The 15,555-nt window shown below is 39.2% G+C and overlaps 1 long non-coding RNA gene across 1 annotated transcript in view; it reads right to left on the reverse strand.

The window, feature by feature from the left end:
* LOC309625552 overlaps positions 1-15,555 on the reverse strand; it is a 276,776-nt gene that overhangs the window by 170,545 nt on the left and 90,676 nt on the right. The window lies entirely within an intron of this gene.

Below are 15,555 nucleotides of genomic sequence, written 5' to 3' on the forward strand. Positions count from 1 at the left end.
AAAATAACAGTTCATTAAACTCCTTTGATGGATACAGAAAATTAATTCATTCTTCTGAAAATTGATTAAAAAAACAAATATTTACTCTACCTTTTCCGTTCAAACTGTACCTAAGAGTACATGGACATTTGATTAGGAAAGGTTCTTTGTGTGGAATAAATCTAACCAATAACTATAGAAGTTATGGGAGTATGACCATTTTCCTTCCTTTATGGCAATGTCACAAAAACCATTGTTGAAAGGCTATGGGAACATCATAAGACACCGATCAATCTTTACTTATATCTGACTTGGCTTCTAGATCAAACTTACAGTTTACAGGAAATGAAAAAATAGAAGAACAAGTTAAACACAACCCAGGGATGTGGTCAGACAAATGCAACACATGGGAAATTTTGCAGGACAAGTGGCCCTGTTTCTTCAACAAATGAAATACAAAACCCAAACAGAAAGAGCAAGAGCAATGCCATAGATAAATAGACTGAAAAGGTATTGCACTAGTTTTCTATTGCTGCTGTAACAAATTATTGACTTAAAGAAACCCAAGTTTATTCTCTTACAACTTTGGAGGTCAGAAGTCTTACGTGAATCAGCAGGGCTATGTTCTTCATTCCTTAACTCTTGGCTCCACAGCTCTCAAGTCCCTGCTTCCATTGTCACATCTCCTCTGACTCTGACACTTCTGCTTCCCTCCTATAAGGACCATTGTATTTACTTTGCATCCATCTGTACTACCCAGGAAAATGTCCTCCATCCAAAGAGCCTTAACTTATTCACACCTCTCAAGTCCTTTTTGCCATGTAAGGTAATGCTCCCAGGTTCCAGGGGTTAGGGTGTGAACCATGTGGGGGCCTATTATTCAGGCATGTTAACCAAATATTGGAGTAATCCCATTCTCCCAATTCATCCATCCCCCCTCCACGTATCCATACATTCATTCTCTACATCTGTGTCTCTATTTCTGTTTTGAAAATAAGTTCATTTGTATCATTTTTCTAGATTCCACATATAAGCAATATTATATGATATTTGTTTTTCTCTTTCTGACTTACGTACTCTGTGTGACAGTCTCTAGGTCTATCCAGGTCTCTGCAAATTGCACAATTTCATTCCTTTTGGTGGCTGAGTAATGTTCCATTGTATATATGTACCACATCTTCTTTATCCATTGTTCTGTTGATGGACATGTAGGACATGCAATGAATATTGGAGTGCATGTATCTTTTTGAATTATGGTTTTCCCCAGGTATATGTCCAGGAGTGGGATTGCTCGGTCATACAGTAGTTTTTTTTTTTAGTTTTTTAAGGAACCTCCACACTGTTCTCTATAGTGACTGTATCAATCTACATTCCCACCAACAGTGTAGGAGGGTTCCTGTTTCTGCACACCCTCTCCAGCATTTATTGTTTCTAGATTTTTTGATAATGGCCATCCTGACCACTGTAAGGTGATACCTCATTGTAGTTTTGATTTGCATTTCTCTAATAATTAGTGAGGAACAAATTTTCTCGTGTTTGTTGGCCATCTGCATATCTTCTTTGGAGAAATGTCTATTTAGGTCTTCCACCCATTTTTTTTTTTTTTTTTAAGTTTTTAAAAATTACTTATTTATTTATTTTTGGCTGGGTCGGGTCTTCGTTTCTGTGCGAGGGCTCTCTCCAGTTGCGGCAAGCGGGGGCCACTCTTCATCGCAATGCGCAGGCCTCTCACCATCGCGGCCTCTCCTGTTGCGGAGCACAGGCTCCAGAGGCGCAGGCTCAGTAGCTGTGGCTCACGGGCCCAGTCGCTCCGCGGCATGCGGGATCCTCCCAGACCAGGGCCCGAACCCGTGTCCCCTGCATTGGCAGGCAGACTCTCAACCACTGCGCCACCAAGGAAGCCCCACCACCCATTTTTTGATTGGGTTGTTTGTTTGATATTAAGCTGAATGAGCTATTTATATATTATGGAGATTAATTCCTTGTCAGTTCCTTCATTTGCAAATCTTTTCTCCCATTCTGAGAGTTGTCTTTTTGTCTTGTTTATGGTTTCCTTTGTTGTGCAAAATCTTTTAAGTTTAATTATGTCATTTTTGTTTATTTTTTATTTTATTTCCATTACTCTAGGAGGTGGGTCAAAAAAGATCTTGCTGAGATTTATCTCAAAGAGTGTTCTGCCTATGTTTTCCTCTAAGAGTTTTATAGTGTGTGGCCTTACATTTAGGTCTTTAATCCATTTTGAGTTTATTTTTGTGTATGGTGTTAGGGAGTGTTCTAATTTAAGCTTTTTACATGTAGCTGTCCAGTTTTCCCAGCACCACTTATTGAAGAGGCTGTCTTTTCTCCATTGTATATTCTTGCCTCCTTTGTCATAGATTAGGTGACCATAGGTGCATGGGTTTATCTCTGGGTTTTCTATCCTGTTCCATTGATCTGTATTTCTGTTTTTGTTCCAGTACCATATTGTCTGGATTACTGTAGCTTTGTATTATAGTCTGAAGTTGGGGAGCCTGATCCCTCTAGCTCCGTTTTTCTTTCTTGAGATTGCTTTGGCTATTCAGGGTCTTTTGTGTTTCCATACAAATTATAAAGTTTTTTGTTCTAATTCTGTGAGAAATGCCATTGGTAATTTGATAGGGATTGCACTGAATCTGTAGATTGCTTTGGATAGTATGGTCATTTTCACAATATTGATTCTTCCAATCCAAGAACATGGTATATCTCTCCATCTGTGTGTGTCATCTTTGATTTCTTTCATCAGTATCTTATAGTTTTCTGAGTACAGGTCTTTTGCCTCCTTAGGTAAGTTTATACCTAGGTATTTTATTCTTTTTGTTGCAGTGGTAAATTTGGTAGCTTCTTTAATCCTCTTTCTGATCTTTTGTTTTTAGTGTATAGAAATGTAAGAGATTTCTGTGTATTAATTTTGTATACTGAAAATTTATCAAATTCATTGATTAGCTCTAGTATTTTCCTGGTGTCATCTTTAGGATTTTCTATGTAGAGTATCAGGTCATCTGCAAACAGTGACAATTTTACTTCTTCTTTTCCATTTTGGATTTCTTTTATTTCTTTTTCTTCTCGGATTGCTGTGGGCAGAACTTCCAAAACTATGTTGAATAAAAGTGGCAAGAATGGACATCCTTGTCTTCCTCCTGATTTTAGAGGAAACGCTTTCAGTTTTTCACCATTGAGAATGATGTTTTCTTCTTTGCTTCTTTGTCATATATGGCTTTTATTATGTTGAGATAGGTTCCCTCTGTGCCCACTTTCTGGAGAGTGTTTATCATAAATGGGTGCTGAATTTTGTCAAAAGCTTTTTCTGCATCTATTGAGATGATCATATGGTTTTTATTTTCAATTTGTTAATAAGGTGTATCACATTGATTGATTAGGGTATTTTGAAGAATCCTTGCATTCCTGGGATAAATCCCACTTGATCATGGTGTATGATCCTTTTAATGTGCTGTTAGATTCTGTTTGCTAGTATTTTGTTCAGGATTTTTGCATCTATGTTCATCAGTGATATTGGCCTGTAGTTTTCTCTTTTTGTGTGTGACATCTTTTTCTGGTTTTGGTATCAGGGTGATAGTGGCCTCATAGAATGAGTTTGGGAGTCTTCCTCCTCTGCTATATTTTGGAAGAGCTTGAGAAGGATAGGTGTTAGCTGTTCTCTAAATGTTTGATAGAATTCGCCTGTGAAACTATCTGGCCCTGGGCTTTTGTTTGCTGGAAGATTTTTAATCAGTTTCAATTTCATGCTTGTGCTTGGTCTGTTCATGTTTTCTATTTCTTCCTGATTCAGTCTTGGAAGGTTGTACTTTTCTAAGAGTTTGTCTGTTTCTTCCAGGTTTTCCATTTTACTGGCATATAGTTGCTTATAGTAGTCTCTCATGATCCTTTGTATTTCTGTGGTGTCAGTTGTTACTTCTCCTTTTTCATTTCCAATTCTGTTGATTTGAGTCTTTCCCCTTTTTTTTCCTGTTGAATCTGGCTAATGGTTGATCAATTTTGTTTATCTTCTCAAAGAACCAGCTTTTAGTTTTATTGATCTTTGCTATTGTTTCCATCATTTCTTTTACATTTATTTCTGATCTGATCTTTATGATTTCTTTCTTTCTGCTAATTTTGGTTGGTATTTTTTTTCATTCTTCTCTAATTGCTTTAGGTGTCAGATTAGGTTCTTTATTTGAGATTTTTCTTGTTTCTTAAGGTAGGATTTTATTGCTATAAACTTCCCTTTTAGAACTGCTTTTGTGTATCCTATAGGTTTTGGGTCATCGTGTTTTCATTGTCATTTGTTTCTAGGTATTTTTTTTATTTCTTCAGTGATCTCCTGGTTGTTTAGTGGCATATTGTTTAGCCTCCGTGTGTTTGTATTTTTTACAGTTTTATTCCTGTAATTGACATCTAGTCTTATATTGTTGTGGTCTGAAAAGATGCTTGATATGATTTCAATTTTCTTAAATTCACTGAGGCTTGATTTTTGACCCAAGATGTGATCTATCCCAGAGAATGTTCTGTGTGCACTTGGGAAGAGAGTGTATTCTGTTGTTTTTAGATGGAATGTCCTATAAATATCAATTAAGTCCATCTGGTCTAATGTGTCATTTAAAGCTTGTGTTTCCTTATTTATTTTCATTTTGGATGATCTGTACATTGGTGAAAGTGGGGTGTCAAAGTCATCTACTATTATTGTGTTACTGTTGATATCCCCTTTTATGGCTGTTAGCATTTGCCTTATGTACTGAGGTGCTCCTATATTTGGTGCACAGATATTTGCAATTGTTATATTTTCCTCTTGGATTGATCCCTTGATCATCATACAGTGTCCTTCCTTGTCTTTTGTAATTGTCTTTATTTTAAAGTCTATTTTGTCTGATATGAGAATTGCTATACCCGCTTTCTTCTGATTTCCATTTGCATGGAATATCTTTTTCCATCCCCTCACTTTCAGTCTGTATGTGTCCCTAGGTCTGAAGTGGGTCTCTTCTAGATAGCATATATATGGGTCTTGTTTTTGTATCCATTCAGCCAGTCTGTGTCTTCTGGTTGGGGTATTTAATCCATTTAAATTTAAGGTAATTATCGATATGTATATTCCTATTACCATTTTCTTAATTGTTTTGAGTTTGTCTTTTCAGGTCTTTTCCTTCTCCTGTGTTTCCTGCCTAGAGAAGTTCCTTTAGCATTTGTTGTAAAGCTGGTTTGGTGGTGCTGAATTCTCTTAACTTTTGCTTGTCTGTAAAGGTTTTGATTTCTCTGTTGAATCTGAATGAGAGCCTTGCTGGGTACAGTAATCTCAGTTGTAGTTTTTTCCCTTTCATCACTTTAAATATATCTGGACACTCCCTTCTGGCCTGTAGAGTTTCTACTGAAAGATCAGTTGTTAACCTTATAAGGATTCCCTTGTATGTTATTTGTTGCTTTTCCCTTGCTGCTTTTAATATTTTTTCCTTCTGTTTAATTTTTGTTTGATTAATATGTGTCTCAGCGTGTTTCTCCTTGGGTTTATCCTGTATGGGACTCTCTGTGCTTCCTGGACTTGATTATTTCCTTTCCCATGTTGGAGAAGTTTTCAACTCTAATGTCTTCAAATATTTTCTCAGACCCTTTCTTTTTTTCTTCTTCTTCTGTGATGCCTATAATTTGAATGTTAATGCACTTAATGTTGTCGCAGAGGTTTCTGAGACTGTCCTCCATTCTTTTCATTCTTTTTTCTTTATTCTGCTCTGTGACAGTTATTTTTACCATTCTATCTTCTAGCTCACTTATCCATTCTTCTGCCTCAGTTATTCTGCTATTGATTCCTTCTACAATATTTTAAATTTCAGTTATTTTGTTTTCATTACTGTTTGTTTGCTCTTTACTTCTTCTAGGTCCTTGTTAAACGTTTCTTATATTTTCTCTATTCTATTTCCACGATTTTGGGTCATTTTTACTATCATTACTCTGAATTCTTTTTCAGGTAGTTTGCCTATTTCCTCTTCATGTATCTGGTCTTGTGAGTTTTATCTTGCTCCTTTTCCTGTAAGATATTTCTCTATCTTCTCATTTTGTCTAATTTACAGTATTTGAGGTCTCCTTCCCTAGGCTGCAGGGTCGTAATCCCTCTTGCTTCTGTTCTGTGCCCCCAGTGGTGGGGTTTTTCCAGTGTCTTGTATAGGCTTCCTGATGAGAGGGACTGGTTCCTACGTTCTGGGTGGGTGGAGTTGAGTCTTTTCCCTCTGATGAGCAGGGCCATGTCAGGTGGTGTGTTTTGGGGTGTCTGTGAGCTTAGTATGACTTTAGGTAGTCTGTGTTCTGATTGGTGGGTTTGTGTTCCTATCTTGTTTATTGTTTGGTGTGAGGCGTCCAGCACTGGGAGCTCCTGGCAGTTGAGTGGAGCCAGGTCTTGGATTTAGATAGAGGCCTCAGTGAGCACTCTCAGTGATTAACCTTCCCTCGGGCTGGGAATTCTCTAGTGGTCCAGCATCCTGGACTTGGTGATCCCACTCCAGAGCCTCAGGCCCAACTACTGGTCGAGGGACCAAGACCCCAGAAGTCACTCATCCTGACAATAAAAGGGATTAAAAAAAAAAAAAAGACTAACAAAACCCCAGACAAATGGTAAAAAGTAAAATCAAACAAAGAGAAACAGAAACAAGGAAACACACACACACACAAAAGAAACAAAAACAGAACCAAATAAATCAAAAAGCAAGGGAACAACCAGACAAACAAAAGAACCCAAGTATGAAATCAAACAATTAAGAAGAAAGCTGACAAGAACCCAAAACTGAAAAACAAAACCAAAGCAGAGTGCCAACTGAAGAATGAAGAAAGAAACAAAACAAACCAACGAAAATGGTATAAAAAAAAAAGAAAGAGAAAGGGGAAAGAAGACAGAACAACAGAAAAGCAACGTAGAAACAAAAATATTAAAAAAAAAAAGAAAAAGAAAATATATTAAAGAAAAGGAAAAAGACAAAGAAAACCCCAGAGAAATGGTAAAAACAAAATCAAACAAACAAACACAGAAACAAGGAAACACTCACACACGTAAAAGAAACAAAAATAGAGCCAAGTAAAACAAAAAGCAAGAGAACAACCGGACAAATAGAAGAACTCAAAAATGAAATCAAACAATTAGGATTAAAACTAACAAAAACACGTAACCTAAAAACAAAACCAAAGCAGCATGCCAACTGAAGAATAAAGCAAGGAAACAGAACAAACCAATAAAAATGATCTTAAAAATAGTAATAATAAAATAAAATAAAATAAAATAAAATAAAAAGGGAAAAAACACAGGGCCACAAAAAAGCAAAGTAGAAATGGAAATATACAAAAAATAAAAAGAAAAATATATTAAAGAAAGAGAGGAAGAAAAAATAAAGGAAAAGAACACAGAACAACAGAAAAGCAGAGTAAAAATAGAAATGTATTTTAAAAAAAATAAAAATATGTTATAAAACAGAGATCCCAAAAGACTAAAAAACAAACAAAACAAAGAAACCAAAAGACTAAATCAACAACAAACAAAAAAAGAAAGAAAAAGAAGCCAAAAAAAAGGACCAACAACAGAATGAATCAAAACATAATAGAATTAATAGTAATAATTATGTTTCCCTGGGGTCTCTGCTGTAAGTGTCCTTGCACACACCATGAGCCACAGCCCACCTCCGCCTCCCCAAGAGCCTCTCCTCTGCCTCTGGGCTGGTCTCTAGACCTGCTGTGGGCTCTGTGGGGACCACTCAGACTCTTATCTGGCCCAATTCCTGTTTGTGCTGTCCCCAAAGTCCACAGCTACCAGAGCTAGACTGTTTTCATTTGAGGGAACACTCATTGTCTATTCAGGTATCCCATAGATGCAGAGTCTACCTAGCTGATAGCAGGAATTTAATCTGCAGCTTGTACATCTGATGGAAAGATTTTTGATCTTCTTCCTTAGTCACGCCATCCCTGGGGTTCAGCTTTGGTTTTATCCCCACCTCTGCATGTGGTCCACCCACAAGAGTATGGTCCTGAAGCTGTCTTGGAGCTCTTGGGTCAGTCCCTGTTAGGACAGTGTGCAGATGTGGTATGATTGCTTGCATCGCAGAGCCCTGGCGGCACCAAATGCACATGGAAGCCAGCAGCCATGGGTGCAAGAGATATGGCATTAGTTTTGGCCTTTTCTCGTACCTGGCATAAGGCAAGTGAGGGCCAGCCCCGGCTGGGGTTTTTCTGGCACCTGGCAGCAGGGGTGTAAGGGTCAGCCCTGAGAGGGTTTTTTTTTGTTTTAATTGCCCTGCAGTCGGCGCATGAGGGCCAGCTCTGAGGGGGTTTTTCTTATTGCTTGGCAGTTGATGCACAAGAGATAGTCCTCAGTGTGCTTCTTTTATTGTCATAGGCAGATGCCGGTGTGTGGGGAGAGAGAGGTTACAATAGTGGTTCCTTCCCCTGTGTGACTCAGCATAACGCCCTGCTTCCATGGCAGTCCAGTCTTCCTCCATAGGCATTCCCTGCTGAGGATTTCCTCCCTCCTGTCCCCTCAGTCCATCTCCCCACAGCCAACAGCAGTTGTCACTCCAGGCCTGTTCTCCAATCCCCACGCTCCAGCTCCCAGTCCCCTTGCACACCTGTGAAGCATGTCCCAGTCTGCGGCATGTAGGGCTGTGGTACGGACCATCTGTGTATTTCTCATTCTGTCCCATCTGCCACAGATTGGCAGCTTCACCCTCTTCCAACAGCCTCGAATGCTTCCCTTCTGTCCCACTTGATTTCCCCATCAGAGACAGGGTTTCCCCAAATTTGGGAATCTCTCCTCTGCTTCAGCTCCCCCGCCCCAGTGTGCAGGTCCCATCCCGCTTCCTCTCCTCCTCTTTCTCCCTTCTTTTTTTCCATCGTACCCAGTTATGCAGGGATCTTTATAGTTCTTTCCAGTGTCCAAGGTCTTCTGCTAGTTTTCAGTGGGTGTTCTGTGAGAATTGTTGCATCTATAGATGCATCCATGGAGAGAGGTGAACTCCACGTCCACCTACTCCTCTGCCATCTTGAGTCTCCTGGGTTTTTTGTTGTTGTTCTTCTTTTCCTAGTTGCTTTAGGTATAAAGTTAGATTGTTTGAGATTTTTCTTGTTTCTTGAGGTGGGATTGTATTGCTATATACTTCCCTTTCAGAACTGCTTTTGCTGCATCACATAGATTTTGGGTTGTTGTGTTCTTATTGTCATTTGTTTCTAGGTATTTTTTGATTTCTTCTTTGATTTCTTCAGTTCCCCACCAGGGGTGCTTGTTCCTTCCCATTTCCTCTTTTCTTTTTTATTCTTTCTTTCATCCTACCCAGTTGTGTGGGGATTTTCTTGTCCTTTTAGGTGTCTGAGGTCTTCTGCTAGTGTTCAGCAGGTGTTCTGTGAGAATTGTTCCATTTGTACATGTATTCTTGATGTACTTGTGAGGAGAGGTGAATTCCGTTTCCTCCTATTCCACCATCTTAACTCCTCCCCAGTTGTTTGATTCTTTGGTGTTGAATTATGTGAGTTCTTTACATATTTTGGATATTAACCTCTTATGAGTTATATCATTTACAAATATTTTCTCCCATTCAGTAGCCTGTCTTTATTTTATTAATGGTTTCCTTTGCTGTGCAGAAGTGTTTTAGTTTGATGTAGTCCCAGTTGCTTATTTTTGTTTTGCTTCCTTTGCCTGAGGAGACATATCTAGAAAGATATTACTAAGACAAATGTCAAAGAGTGTACTGCCTGTGTTTTCCTTTAGGAGTTTTATGGTCTCAGGTCTTACATTCAAGTCTTTAATCCATTTTGAGTTAACTTCTGTGTATGGTGTGAGATAGTGGTCTAGTTACATTTGTTTTCAGGTAGCTGTCCCCATTTTCCCAACACTATTTATTGAAGAGACTGTCCTTTCTCCGTGTATGTCCTTTGCTCCTTTGTCATAAATTAATTGTCCATATATGCGTGTGTTTTTTTCTGGGCTCTCAATTCTGTTCCATTTATCTATGTGTCTGTTTTTGTGTCAATACAGTGCTGTTTTGGTTACTCTGGCTTTGTAATATAGTTTGAAATCAGGGACTGTGATACCTCCAGGTTTGTTCTTTTTTCTCAGGATTGTTCAGGCTGTTTTGGGTCTTTTGTGATTCCATACAAATTTTATAATTTTTTGTTCTAATTCTGTGAAAAACCTCCTTGGTATTTTGATGGGGTTTGCATTGAGCCTGTAGATTGCTTTGGGTAGTATGGTCCTTTTAACAATATTAGTTCTTCCAATACAAGAGCACAGGATATCTCTCCATGTATTTGTGTTGTCTTCAATTTCTTTTACCTGTACATAGAATATAAAAAAAACTAATAAATAAACAAAAATAAATGAACAAATCAAACCAAACAAAAATGAATGCATAGATACAGAGAACAGAGTAGTGGTTACCAGAGGGGTAGGGGTGGGGAGGATGAAATGGATAAAGGGGTTCAACTGTATTTGATGGGTAAAAAACAAATTTTTGGTGGTGGTTGTAGGCTATAGAGAAATAGAAATATTACGTACACATGAAACTTATATAATGTTATCAGTCAGTGTTACCTCAATAACAACAACAACAAAGAACCTCTATAATGGCTGAAAAGAATTTCAAACAAAAATGAATGATTTCACCCTTTAAACTCTGCATACTGGGCAGTGGATCACTAGCTGCATAGAACCTGGTTTTCTGGGTTGGGTTTTAGATGCCATCTTTCATGCATCTCTTCTTTCTGGCCAATTTAGTAGAGAGTGAGGAAAGAAGATGAGAATTTCAATTTAGGGGGATATAGATTTCTTGAGAATAGGATGTGAAACTTTTGCCTTTTAAGATTTTCTTGCATGTAGTAGTTAATCAGTAACACTTGAGTGAATAAAATCACATCACTTAATCAGTGTGTTAGGACATTTAGGAAAACGCCAAAGAGGGGAAGACATACATATTAAATATCATTTTAATTAAGTAAAAGCAACACACCTAAACAGCTAGGCTCCTTCCACAAGCATTGGCCTTGTAGACTGGCTTCCTACTTGCATAGATATTTCATGGCATAGCTGAGTTGCTCTGAGATTTGAGCAACCCCCCTGTGTAGTCTCTAAATGAGGAGGGGTTTCACCCCTTTAGACCTGGCTGGAGAGCTGTTCAGGTTGCTAGGCTGGAGACACATGTGCCTGAGGCCCGTTTTCCAAAGAGCACATAGAGGCCTGCAGTCTGAGTGCCTGCATTGCTCTGCACGCTGTGTGGTGGCATTGCAGTGTTGCTGTTGCCTGGCTTTTCTTCGTGATTGAATGAGCAGGTGTCCTGGGGTTCAGTGACCTGCTGTGGGTGCTCGGGCCATAAGTCTGTATGTCACATCTCCTCATCTGCCACGTGAGGCTGGTGACACCTGTTAGGAGAGGTTCTGGGAGAATTCCAAGTAAGGTGATAGGGTATAAGAGCCACTAAGCAAAATGTCTGTGCAAAAACATTTTTTTTTCACTTGTAAAATATACATAATATAAATTTTACCATCTTAACTGCTTTTAGATTACAGTTCAGTGACATTAGGTACATTCACACTGTTGTGAAACCATCACCAGTAACCATCTCTAGAACTTTTTCTTTTTCTCAAACTCTACCTAACTAACATCTCCTCATTACCCCCCCACGACCCCCAGTCCCTGGCAACCACCATTCTACTTTCTGTCTGTATGAACTTGACTACTTTAGGGACCTCATATAAGCGGAATCATTCAATATTTGTCCTTTTGTGCCTGGCTTATGTTACTTAGAGTAGTGTCTTCAAGGTTTACCTGTGTCGTAGCATGTGTTAAAATTACCTTCTTTTTAAAGACTGAATAATATTCCATTGTATGGATAGACCACATTTTGTTTATCTAGTCGTCTGTTGATGGCTATTTGGATTATTTCCTTTTGGCTATTGTGAATAATGCTACTATGCAATGGGTGTATAAATATCTGCTTGAGTCCCTGCTTTCACTTCTTCTGGATAATTGCTCAGAAATGGAATTGCCAGATCAGATGGTAATATTTTTAGGAACTGTAATACTGTAATACTGTTTTCCACAGTGGCTGTAACATTTTACATTCCCATCATCAATGCATGAGGATTCCAATTTCTTCACATCCTCACCAAATCTTATTTTCTGTTGTTGTTGTTATTTTTTATAACAATTATCCTGTTGGGTGTGAGGTAGTATCCACGGCAGTTTTGACTTACATTTCCCCAATGATTAGTAATGCTGAGCATCTTTTCATGTGCTTTTTGGCCATTTGTATATCTTCTTCGGCAAAATGTCTATTTATGCCTGGCACTTTTTATGTTCAACAAATATGTATTATTACCATTAGAAAGTTTCCTCAGTGAGGAAAAATAAGATGAAAAAATAAGAATTGAAACCAAGTAGAAAGTGACACTCATGCCCAGTTTTTACTTCCTCTTGGTTTAACATGCCGCCTGTTCCCTGGGGATTCTGAAGCAGGTGGCCCTTGACTTGGGAGAGCTTGGCTTGCACATGCCTCTGTTAGAATCTTTGTAATGGTGACAAGTATGGCCTATGGTGTTGATGTCAGAGTCAGTGGACACACTAAAAGGATCCCCAGCAAAGATGCAAATGTGTTCAGAGTGAAACATTTCAGAAGGAGCTGGATGGAAATATCTCTACCCAGTGTTTGCCAATTTGCTCCCTTATTTTGGAGGCATGGGAAAACACCTAGCTAGCAAAGAGAAGACTTACAACAATGATTCTGGTTTTGAATGGAAGCTCAATATAAGAGGTTTCCCAGGAAGAAGACGTGTCCTCTTGAGTCCAATTTCCCCAAGCTTGTTATGAGAAACTCCAGCCAGTGCAGTGTAGGCGGAAACCCCTGTGCTCCCAAAAGATGGTGATGTTACACATATTGAATATTTGGTCATAAAGCCTTTATACATCTTTGCAAAACATATGTCTGTGCCTTATTTTTTTCAGTCATCTTTTTTGTAATCAATTCTGATATTTTTATAAGGATGATATTGATTTCTGGGACCCAGACTTCTAATGGATGCTATTACACCCAAATGAAACAAGATCTACCTTAAAATGTCTGGGCTTGTAGCTCTCTCCAGGAACAAATGAAGCTGTCAGGTGAGTAGCCTGTGCCAGCCTCAGAAGTCACTCTGGGAATTAGGTGAAATGAACGTGGAAACAGTGAACCAGAGGACTCTCTGTGACAGCTCTGACTTTCCCAGCCTTGGATGTGGGTCACAGATGAACTGGTCAATGCCATGCTGAGTCATGCAGCATAGAAACCTTTTCTGCTTTATTGTCCCTTGTGTCTGCTTAAAATTCTCCTACATTGAAGCACTTCAGAGTATAATTGCATAATTATGCATATGCATAATTGTCTAACTCGTCTATTTAATAATAATTTGTAAACATACACTTCACAGTGTTAGGAGAAGGGTATTTAGGGAAGTTTTATTTTATTATTTATTATTTTATTATATTATAAAATTTACATAATTTTTGTTTACTTCTTTTGTATCAAATACCTTCAGCTAGAGTGTTTATGCTCCTTTTTCACCTGCATGCAGACCTCCACGTTATACATGATGCAGAAGGAGGTGTTAGGAGCAGCATTTCACACCAGCAGAAGGTAAAGATGGCTCTGGATGAGGAGCCTGACCCTAATCTGGCTGGCGCTGCTCAGGGACACCCTTGGCCTTGGGGCTTTGTGTCCCAGGAATGCAGGTGCCAAGCTGCTTGCGCTCTGCACTACTGCAAGTAGGCCATCATTTGGAACAGTGCTTTCTCTACTTTGGACACAGTGACAGCCTTCAGAGCTGACACTGAAGCTGCTAGTGTTGGTGCATTAATCCCTGTCTGAGTGGCCAAGTACTGGACCCTGTGGAGGAGAACCATGGGCTCAATTCCTAAATCAACATCTCATGTCTATTTTCAAAAAACCTATCAGGTTTTGGTGAAATTAATGCCTGCATGAGTGAGTGAGCCCCATGTGTTCATGGCTGAGGAACCTCTGAGGTGGCACAAATTTCGCCTCACTGGGCAATGGCCTTGAAGCACTCGGGGCACTGGAAGCTAAAAGGGCATTTGCTGTCTGCCAGGCTCAGTGCCAAGCATTCCACACGCATTGTTTCATAAACCTTGAGTGAATATCATGAGTTGGCTCTCTTGGCATCCTGTCCTGAAGAGCCTGGAAAGCTAGACACTACCTTTGCCATACTGCACTGCAGATAGAATTCTGAATGTGATTTATTACTCCAGTCAGAAGTCCTTGCACAGATTTGGAAGGCAATGGTGTGGGTGCTGCTGGCTTTGTCATCAGCCGCCTTCCAGTTCCTGGTCACTAGTCGGTGTCCAGAAGCAAGGCCGAGGGTGTGCATCAGGCTTGGGTTTTGCGTATGTGGACTAGCCGGTATAGTGCGGCTGTGTCATGGTACAGTGGCTTCCTCATCCTGTGTCACGGTGAACATCATGCCCCCCAAAGGCAGCAGCTCCAATGAGTGGCCAGTTCTCCAGTTCTGGGCATGAATCCCAGGGGCCAAGTCTAGAGCCAGCCTGTCTGACTCTGCCAATACTTTTGTAAGCATCTAACTCTCTGGGTGGAATTCCTTGCTTCTTTAGACAGTTAAAATATTTTTTTCTGCTACTGAACTGACTGATAAAGATACGATTTATTATTTTGATTCAAAAAGGAGGTAATTGGGGTTCAGTAAGGTTAAGAATGAACAATGGATGAGTGTCAGAGATTAAATTTAAATCTAGGCCTGTTATCTCCAAAGAGAACACATTTACATTGTGCCTTTAGATTTGTTTCCAAAGTGGTTCTGAACCAATAGATATTAAAGAAGCAGAAGTTGCTCTTCTTACAGTGATACAGAATATATGTCTTGGAAACCCTGTCTTCCCCCAACATGTAAGGTACAGGATAAAGCTTAACAAACACCCTTTAAATTCCATGTTTTTCCTTTAGAGAAAAAGAAAAAGAAACCAAAGCAAAAATGTGAAGCAATTTACAGGGAACTGAAAAGAAAGAAATGACAAACAGGGAATGTGAGCTATGACTCAGCAGCTCAACCTTGTGGAAATTTGCTACTGCTGTTTGTAATTCAAGGGCTTTGGTTATAATGCTGATACTGGGTAAGGAGAAGAGGTCTTTGGGCCCCAGACAGGTGCATATTTGAAACTGAGATTCACACATCAGATCTGAAACATAAAGGTCTTCACCCTCAGTGAAACCCTGCCGACTTCAGTCTGAGCTCTCAATGGAGAAAATGCCTGTCTTAGAACTCATAACATTCTGTCTGCAACTATCATGGATTTGGGGTTCAAATTTTTATTATTGGAGGAGTACAGTAATTCCCAAGCTGAGAAATTAACATACAAATCACTTTAGGGCACATTTACATGGATTTCTGGCAAGAAGTATATGTAAGCTTTATTTGGAGGGGCATGTTCTCACATGATTCCCATAGATAAAACACTGTCGCTGATGAACTCACAATATACAGTCAAAAGGCAAAGGAGGAAATAATTCATCATGAATGAAAGTCAAAAGAAGCAATAAACTGGAGGGT

The sequence above is a fragment of the Balaenoptera borealis genome (assembly GCF_965194805.1).
Source record: "Balaenoptera borealis genome assembly, chromosome: 3".
NCBI classification, from domain to species: domain Eukaryota; kingdom Metazoa; phylum Chordata; class Mammalia; order Artiodactyla; family Balaenopteridae; genus Balaenoptera; species Balaenoptera borealis.